We start from the raw sequence: 8,943 nt of genomic DNA, 5'->3' as shown, positions 1-8,943 counted from the left end.
CTGTCGCAGTCAATGTGTGGCCCTAAATGGAGTTCTCTCATCCCCTCTTCCTGTCCAACCTGAAGTTCCTCAAGGTAGCGTTCTGCACCCTGTTCTTTTCCTGGTTTTCATCAATGATCTCTCCAACTCTCTGGAAAATCCTCATTATCTCTTTGCTGATGACTCCACCCTCTGCCGTACCATCTATCATCCCTCAGACCGGCAAGCAGCAGCTTCTTCGCTCACTGCAGATCTGGATAAAATCACAAACTGGTCTAACACATGGAACATGTTCTTCAATCCCGACAAATCTCACACTCCAACTATGTCTCTCCGAAAAGAGCGTTTGGATGAACCCTCCCCCCCCCAATCCCCAACTACTTTCTCAACAATCCTCTGGAAGAAGTTCTTTCATTCAAACTTCTCGGTCTCACTATCTGCCATGATCTTTCCTGGGAAAGCCACATGTCCAAGCTGGCCTCCAAAGCTCGTTACCGACTGGGCATCCTCCATCATGAAAAGTCCTTCCTCAGCCCACCTGAGCTCCTGTTCACATGCAAAGCTTTCGACCACAGCCTGATGTAGTACTGCTCTCCCCTCTGGACTGGTGCTCCTGCCTCTCACCTTTCTCGGCTTCACGCTGTGGAAACCAAGGCATTTAGGATCATTGGTATCTCCCGCAGTGAGGCTGAGTCTTTGGACCTCTCACTCTCTCACCACAGGCAGGTCAATGGTCTTTCTGTCTTCTCCAGTCTCCTCGCCGGTCTCGCCCACCCCCCCCTCCCTGCTCTGTCTGCGATATGTCCCTCGCCCCCCCCCCCCCAATATTTCAGTTTGGCGCTCAAGGTCTGCCAACAACCCCATTCTGGTAAAACTACCAAAATAACGAATCTGTTCACCTTCACTCTTTCATTCCTCTTTTTCCCCACCTTTGGAATAAACTCCCACACTCTATTCAATCCCATTTTCCCCCCGGTCTTTAAAACAGCTGTTCACCACCATCTCTTATCTTCACCCATCCAAAACCACGATCTTTTCTACCTCCGCTAATCCACCCCAAACCCACCTCCTTCAAATTCCCTGCTTTCCTTCGTGAAAGTTCCCTGTGGTGTCCATCTTGTATAACCCATGTTCCCCACCCCCATCCCTCTCCCTTCCACAGATCTCCTCATGTCTCTATTCCCCGCTGTTTTGTCCTTCCCTCTCAAGCACCTCTTTTCTCCTGTTTTTGTGCGTTGTATGTTAGCTCTCATACGAGCTTCGACAATGTATACAACAACAATAACAAAAAGATTACTACTGCCAAATCATTTATTTGTGATCGTGCTGAGTTGTTTAAATAAAACTCGAACCCACCAACTTGACAGGCAGCAAGACTTGCTCCTTTTGTTAAATTTATCCTTCATGACTGCAACCTGTCCTCCTGACTGGCGATCAGCAGGGCAGAGACAACGCATCTGTGTGGCAGACAATGCTTGTTGCTAACAGGTCATGCAGCATTTTCTGTTGTAGGACTTGACTTGTGCCTTGCTGCATCTTCGAGGTAGGGGGTTCGATATACATAGAATACATATATACATATATACATTCACATGTACTCACTAAAACCCAGCCACAGGGTTAACTACAACGGCAGTCAGTAGATACCAATGCGAATTAAATGCTCCAACTTTTGTGTGCGTCACCCAATGTGTAAACAGCGTGTCATATACTGCTTCTACCCACAGATGGATCTCTGCATCATCAATGATTTGGCTTTGAAAACATCATGCTCACAAAGCCCAGAAAGCAGAAACATGTTCACAGTTGGGTTGCTCCTTTGGCCTTAATTCTGACATTGCAAAGGTATTTTAAATCCCAATAATTGAGGTGGCAAAGATCCCTCTGTGGAGGAAGTGCATGATGTGGTGACGCATGCAAACGTTGGAGCATTTCATTTGCAATTTGACATATCTGTCTGAGTGTGGGTGGCAGCAGACATGATTCAGACTTGTTTGAAGCTTTTCTTCTTTCTAAATTTATCAACATCATTTTAGTTTCTAAAGTACAAAATAAACGATACCCCAGATCAGCAATGATAAAGTTCCTACAAATGTTGCAAACACTGATAGCAATGATGAGTCATTCGTCAAGTTGCATGAGTAACAGCAGATTCACAAGCTATTTTTGCACGAGCACAAAAGTTTTCACAACTACGGCTCGGTGATAGTAATCAACACCATCAGGCATGATAAAACTCGGTAAATATTCATTCTCAACTTTAAGAAAAAAAAACAAAATCACAGTATCTGACTTTCACGTAAAAGTTGGCATGGTTAACTAGGGTGCGTTAAGGCAACCCCTTAACAAGCCATTTATTGGCTGATGCTGGTCAACACTTGATATCATTGGCCAGGTACAGCTATTAGTACAGATGTCCCAATGAATCTGTTTCCCCTACTTCATTTAAACAATGATGAGCAAGCAACTCTCTGGAATAAGGGCACACGACCTTGAGATGAAGATGTTTAAAATGACCCTGGATTTTCCAGAAAGAACCACCCTCTCAAACATCAAATAACATTTCCTGATGGAATGGAAGGGTTGTGAATGGAGCATTGACTATTTTTGCACACACAACTCGAGGTACCTTGGCCTGAGCTGATGAGGAACTTGCTCCGTCGGTATTACATTAAAATTGAGTCCCAAGGCAGCTTCTGGAAAACCTTCATAACTGACAACCCTCAACAGTTATGAAGGCACAAAGATGAGAAAACCTCCCCGCAGAGAGGTCGTCCGCTCCATTGCATTTTTATTCATCAGCAAAAGGTAAAACAAACTTGCTTTTCATCAATGTTTTTGCATTTTTTATTCTTTGCATAAACTTGATCAATGTTTTCACAGCTATCACACATAATGAAAAAGCCAGAGTATGCTCTTCCGTTGTTCCTGACGGATGTGTTTCATTGTTTCTCTTGTTTCAGTTAGTTGAGTAAAGCAACAGAAAAATAACTGAAGCACACATGTGCTGATATGATGTTAAGCCTGATTAACAATCAAGCATATGATTTATACACATGAAGGCGTGCTTCACGTTTCTGCAAGCCAGCGACAAAGTAAACATTTAGAATCAACCGTGAGGTCATGGCACGATTTCCTTGCACATGTGAGCACGTAACATTACTAACCCAAGGCCATTGCCATGCCATGATGTAATAAGTGACCGGCTGCCCAAAGCAGTTGGTGGATTAGGGGAGCTCTCGATCGACCGGAGTTTCTGAGAGGGTCCATGGTTTGACAAAATCGTACCAATGAGACTAGACGAGGATTACACAGTCATAGCTTTCCACCCGAGAAATGTTCTGGTCATTCAAGTTTGACACTCCATCTCATGCCCAGGAAGCTGAAGGCTTGATGTGCCTCGGTGGAAAAGGGCAGGAAATAATTTGACCTCCATACCCTGACCAGGTACATATGAGCCATCTGTGCGAAGATTGGAGTCAAACCTGTTACAACATTAAGGAGCCATGGATACGCACCGTGCAACGAGCACTCCCTGACTGCGGCAGCATCCATTTTGTATCGCACATGCCCTCATTCGATTCTCCCATTCAAATTTTCCTCCCCGTTTTGTCTCATTCCTCACTCTAATATTGTTTGTCCATGCAATACAACAATACGAGGCACATTTCCAGGGAAGTACGACAGAATTTTGTCGCGGGTCTTTCACCATCGAGGAAGATTATATGTAACCGATTGTTCATGTAAAAGTTGTTTCACATTTCTCATTTTTTTTTTTTTGTTCACAGCGATCAATGATTCACGGAGAAGTTTGTACATATTTCACTTGCAGGACAAATCTCATGGTGTGTTGGGGAGTGGAGCAGGGGAGATATACACATTAGTTTGTTTTGATATAAATTACAAGGTCATTTATTTTTTCTTTTGGACTTAAATAAACAATTATAGATAACCATATATCTGGTGCATTGGGGTTTGAGCCTGGGATCCCCCAAATCATGAGAACAGTTCATAGAGGAATGTGAACAGATCAATTCATCTTCCACGTAGCCTTTTATAAGCAATTTGCTGACGGTTCTGATAACTTGACTGAACTGTTGATTTTGAGGTTTATTAATTTTTATATACCTGCAGTCAAAAGAGATAAGAAACTGTCAAAGGACCACGAACTGACACTGCGCTTTAGTTGCCTGCATCACATGTATCAGGCAGAGACCTCAAGAATGGGGCCAGCCATCAAAATATCAAAGAAGCCCTTGTCCTGTGGGAACTAAAATAGCATGCAATCTGCTTTGAATCTAACCTGGCCCTTTGCTTGAAAGATACGTGTCCAGTTGCAAGCCGTGCCGAGAGCTCACGGCCCAGTTTAGCATGTGCATTCCCCAAGCGTGCTTTTGCGATATGTAAAAGGCAGGAGCGGACGATCAGGGGAACATCAGTAAAAGGTAACCTGCCCGTAACAAGGTAACATAATGGACCCCGGGAGCGCAAGGCTGCTTTGCGCGCCATTTTGTATGTCTCGCTCTCTCGCCCGGACCCAGAAAAATCCCACACTGTGCATTCCTTCACGACCACATGGCACAAATGTACGTTGCTCGAAATAAAGCACAAGCTGCACAAGAACAGATATTCGGACAATGACAAGCTCTCTCAATGCAGTCCCACAGAAAACGGTTTTTTGAGCTAAAATCGCTGTCTTTGGGGATTAGTCGACATATTGCATATTCGCCAAGGTCATTATGTGCAGTTTGATCGAGTTCTCTTGCACTCGCTTCGAGTTCAAAAGTTTCGACCAGTTCAGCGGAGGTCTTCACGCCATACGGACTTCAGTGTTGCTATCGTAGTGATTTATATCCGCCCAATAAACAATAACGAAGCCAAGCTGATCACATGTCAGTCTCTACACATCGCTTGTATGCACATGCATGATCGGACATCACGACGATGCATATAATTTTCCCCCATACACCCTTGGCAGAAACCCAGCATATAGATGTGGATCGTTCACATGACGTCATGACTTAAACATTTGCAGCGAACCACATGAGGCGGTACTCGCCCGGACCTCTCTTTGCGGGAAGGTGCAAATACAGGGCGTGCCGCTCTGCTTTTCCCCTTTTCTGCTCACGGGACAGTCTTACTGATGCAGAAATATCAGCCGCTCAAATTTCTCGCTCGGGGAAACATGCCGTCATCGGTGGTGCCGCCATCGTTTTTGAGCCGAGTAGCAGGTCCCACACAAGGAGCAGTGAAGTGTATTCAGCAATAAGTACAAGGGCCTGCATGCTTGAGAAACCACCCGGATGTAGCGTAGAATTATCGGTCAAACGATGGTGCGAATGACCTTGAAGTGTTGCCAAACGATCATGCTGTTGGACCTGCAGGATATTGTGCAATGTCAACGGATCAAGAATGAGTGTGTATATAAAGAGGCTAATGTTAATTGGCAAAGCAGAGCCTCAAGGTGGTATGGTGTAACTGAGAAGAAAAAAAAATTATATATATATATATATATATATCGAAGAGGATTTCCCAACACAAGAAACTCGCTTTTTGCTTCTATTTTCAATACAAAACATTGCTGATGTCTAACCATTAATTTCTTTGACCTTTTGGTGTCTAGTAAGCTTCCCATGGCATGTATTAGGTTCGGCTACATGCCAAACGTAATCTAGGAATTACACATCTCTGGAAATGCTTGCAAGTAACAGCGGCATTCCATTCATATACAGGTTTGTACATATGTGTCAATGAAGAATTGATGCGATTGGTATCAATGCAGGGAAACTTGCACTCAACACGGTGTTACACAAGGTCACCAACACTGGTTAGGAAGGTTCAAAACATCTCTTGCTGATTACAACATGTATATATATATATATATATATATATATATATATATATATATATATATATATATATATATATATATATATATATATATATATATATATATATATATATATAAAACCACAAAATGGTCATTACAACCACAATGTGAACAACCAATGAATAAATTATACTATTGATTTCAATGCAATTACACAGTCGAATTACACAAGTGTGACAGAACACTGTTCATAAATGAGAGCCAGGTGTTCTGACTGCACTGTTGAGATTTTTTGTTTTTTGACGTGTCGTACTCTTGACAGAGCGTTGGTGCTGCCGAAGCAGTTTCTTGGCAAGGGTTATTCCTGGGTGGTTTGCCATTGCCTTCCGAGCATTGTTTGTCTGTGCTCCATCCTTTAAATTGCTGAGCATCAAGCAAGGAAGCAGCACATACCATTTTTTTTAATCTTTCTTATGACAGACAGGTTTGAACCAGCGACCTCTCAGACTCAGAGTGGACACTCAGACCATTTCACCACCGACTCTGGTGACCGCACGATATACCTTTGCTGGATTATAATGTGACTTGTTCCTTGATGTTGGATGCGTTCCTGTCCCAAGAGTCGAATATATATATATATATATATATATATATATATATATATATATATATATATATATATATATATATATATATATATTTTTTTTTTTGTTAATATATTGTATATGTATCTTGAGTAAAGCAGAGATAACCTGTCGTTGGAACCATAAAGCCACAGCAATCCCTTAATTGGGGATCGAATAACTCATCTCTTGAACTCACACTCACACTCGAACGTTGAATTGACGGAGGAGACCTTACCCAGTTTGATCTGACTATCGCATCTTTCTTCATACAGCACAATTCCTATAAGATCTTTGACAGCAGGGAAGTTCGTTAAATCCATTCATGAAAAAAGTGATTTACCTACACTCCACCGTACACTCGCACTGCGTGACCATTTTCTCAAAGATGACTACCTGTTGGTTGCGTTGAGCTATGTATGCAGATCCCCCAGTAGGAAGACCATGCATCCATTGAATGCTTGGTGTCGACCACCACCCTATTACACGCAGCAGTTTCATGTAACCATATCCAACCAACAGCTGCTCTGTTTGAATACCCGTGAAAAGGCCCACAGTGGGACTCATGAGGCCACAGTGTCTAAGTTATTAAATTAAATAAATCTTGGGCGTATCTGAAGTTGATCAAAAAACGTGGCCCCACCTCGCATGATAAGCACCCGATTTGTGCCGAGGAGTGCAGCCACAATGTCATTCCAATTGCACTCCCCACATGGAATTGCATCGATGCTGGACAGACAAGTCATGATCGATAGACAAGAGTTAAGGAACTGCAATCTCTCCCACACATGATGAATGGTGACACACACTCGCTCTTACACTTTCCAACACTTATACCCCTTACCAGCTGCAGCAACAAACAAACAAGTCTTTATTTCCATAAACACAAAAACAAGGGTTCTCATTCCACTTGATGTGCAAATAAAAACGACAAGGCCACTGTTTGCATTCCATTTATGCAAATATTTTTTCCTGAAGTCCAGTGGCAGAAAATGGTGGAAATATAATGTATTCATTGCCCCCTTCGTTTGTGATTGCTGCTGCTAAGAATCTATGAAAGTTTTCCTTTGTGCAGGAGAGGAATGAAGGAATGTTTGCTTTAGCCAATTATGGAAAGGTCACCAAGCGTCCGAAGAGACAAAATAAAGAGATGGGGTGAATCCGTCTGGGACAACAACCGTGGACAGGAAAATGTGTGCGATGCCGTTGGACCATGCATGTTGTGGAAAAGGTATGTACAATAAGCATCCTGGCCCCTTGGGTCTCACCTGTGGTGCATGCTAGTGCACATTAATATCAGTATTGTACACTTATGGCTTGTCCTTGTGGCATCCTCTGGAATAAATAAAAATCGAAAACCTTATTCATTCCATCTCAGAGGAAACAACATTGACACGGTGGTGATGAGCGATTAGGGAAACATGGATTCCATGATAGTCATATGTCACATGCTGTGCATGCGCGCACATAACACGCACATAACACACACACACACACCTTCCTGATCTCCCATCCCCTCCAATCTATTGCCACCTCCATCCTTCCCAATACATACTCTACCATCACCCCTCCTCCACCCCCCCCCCAACACGCACACACCTTACCCCTTCTGATCTCCCATCCCTTCCAATCTATTGCCACCTCCATCCTCCGCAATACATCTCCTACCATCACCTCTCCTCTACCACCACCCAACACACACCTCACCCCCTCCAATCTCTTGCAACCTCCTCATGCCATCTCACCACCCCCACCCCCACCCCACAACACACACACACACACACACACACACACACACACTTGCTCCTCTTTGAACGACCGGACAGTGGCTCTTCTCGATGGCCCGCACCATCAAGCAAAAATCACAGCAGCAGAGCCATAAAAGCAGGACCATCGCAATCGGAGCCCAAAATAGCCAGCCGGCTGCGGCCAGATACAGTAGACTGCGGGGCCGCTACAGTAACGGGCGAACCGCGGCGCTGAACCCTGGATCGTGGGAGGTTGGAGCCCGGGGGCGGTGTCGACGACGCGAGACACAGCGGTCCAAGCACACGATGAAGTGAGAGAGAGATAAAGGGTGCGATAGCGGTCGCTTCTTACCGGTCGCCGCGCCGGGCCTGCCCTGCCTACCGCTCCAAGCCGTCCCCGTCCTTCCGCAGCCGATCCAAGCTCCCTCAGCCTTCCACCCGGCTCCGCTCACCGCCCCCCCTCCCAATCCAATACTCCCCCCGATTCCGCCTCCTACAGCTCCTCCCTCTCTTTCTCCCTCTCCCTCCTGTCTCCATCTATTTCTCCTCTGATCCCTCCCTCCGCTTTGCCGTGCGACGCACGTCTGCCCCTGACACGGCACTGAGGGAACCCTCCGTACACGGCGATTGCGGACAGCACGACGTGTGCATCGTATTTACGCAGCACCTGATGCAGGGGACTCCCTGTTGCTGGGCAAACACCGTGGAGATTTTGCTTTCGTTGTTGAACTTGGCGTTGGGGATCCGCGCCGCAACCCTGGCG

At 44.8% G+C, this 8,943-nt stretch overlaps 1 protein-coding gene across 9 annotated transcripts in view; it reads right to left on the bottom strand.

Moving 5' to 3' along the window:
• The window catches only part of LOC147034931 (DNA (cytosine-5)-methyltransferase 3A-like), a 516,888-nt gene extending 508,224 nt beyond the window's left edge, over positions 1-8,664 (bottom strand). For 3 of the 9 annotated variants that reach the window (XM_085891385.1, XM_085891409.1, XM_085891417.1), the window contains exon 1: positions 8,533-8,627. The gene's annotated coding sequence lies outside the window, so the exon portion shown is untranslated. Of the gene's footprint in view, positions 1-8,532 lie in introns of all 9 variants that reach the window. The other 6 variants (XM_085891335.1, XM_085891350.1, XM_085891396.1 and 3 more) reach the window with 4 other exon arrangements.
• Positions 8,665-8,943: the final 279 nt, after the last annotated feature.

Source organism: Eptatretus burgeri, chromosome 1 (assembly GCF_056783735.1).
Source record: "Eptatretus burgeri isolate ZD-2024b chromosome 1, Ebu_testis_v1, whole genome shotgun sequence".
In the NCBI taxonomy this organism is placed as follows: Eukaryota; Metazoa; Chordata; class Myxini; order Myxiniformes; family Myxinidae; genus Eptatretus; species Eptatretus burgeri.
The sequence above is the reverse complement of the archived record's forward strand: the minus strand, read 5'-3'. Positions and strand labels throughout refer to the sequence as shown.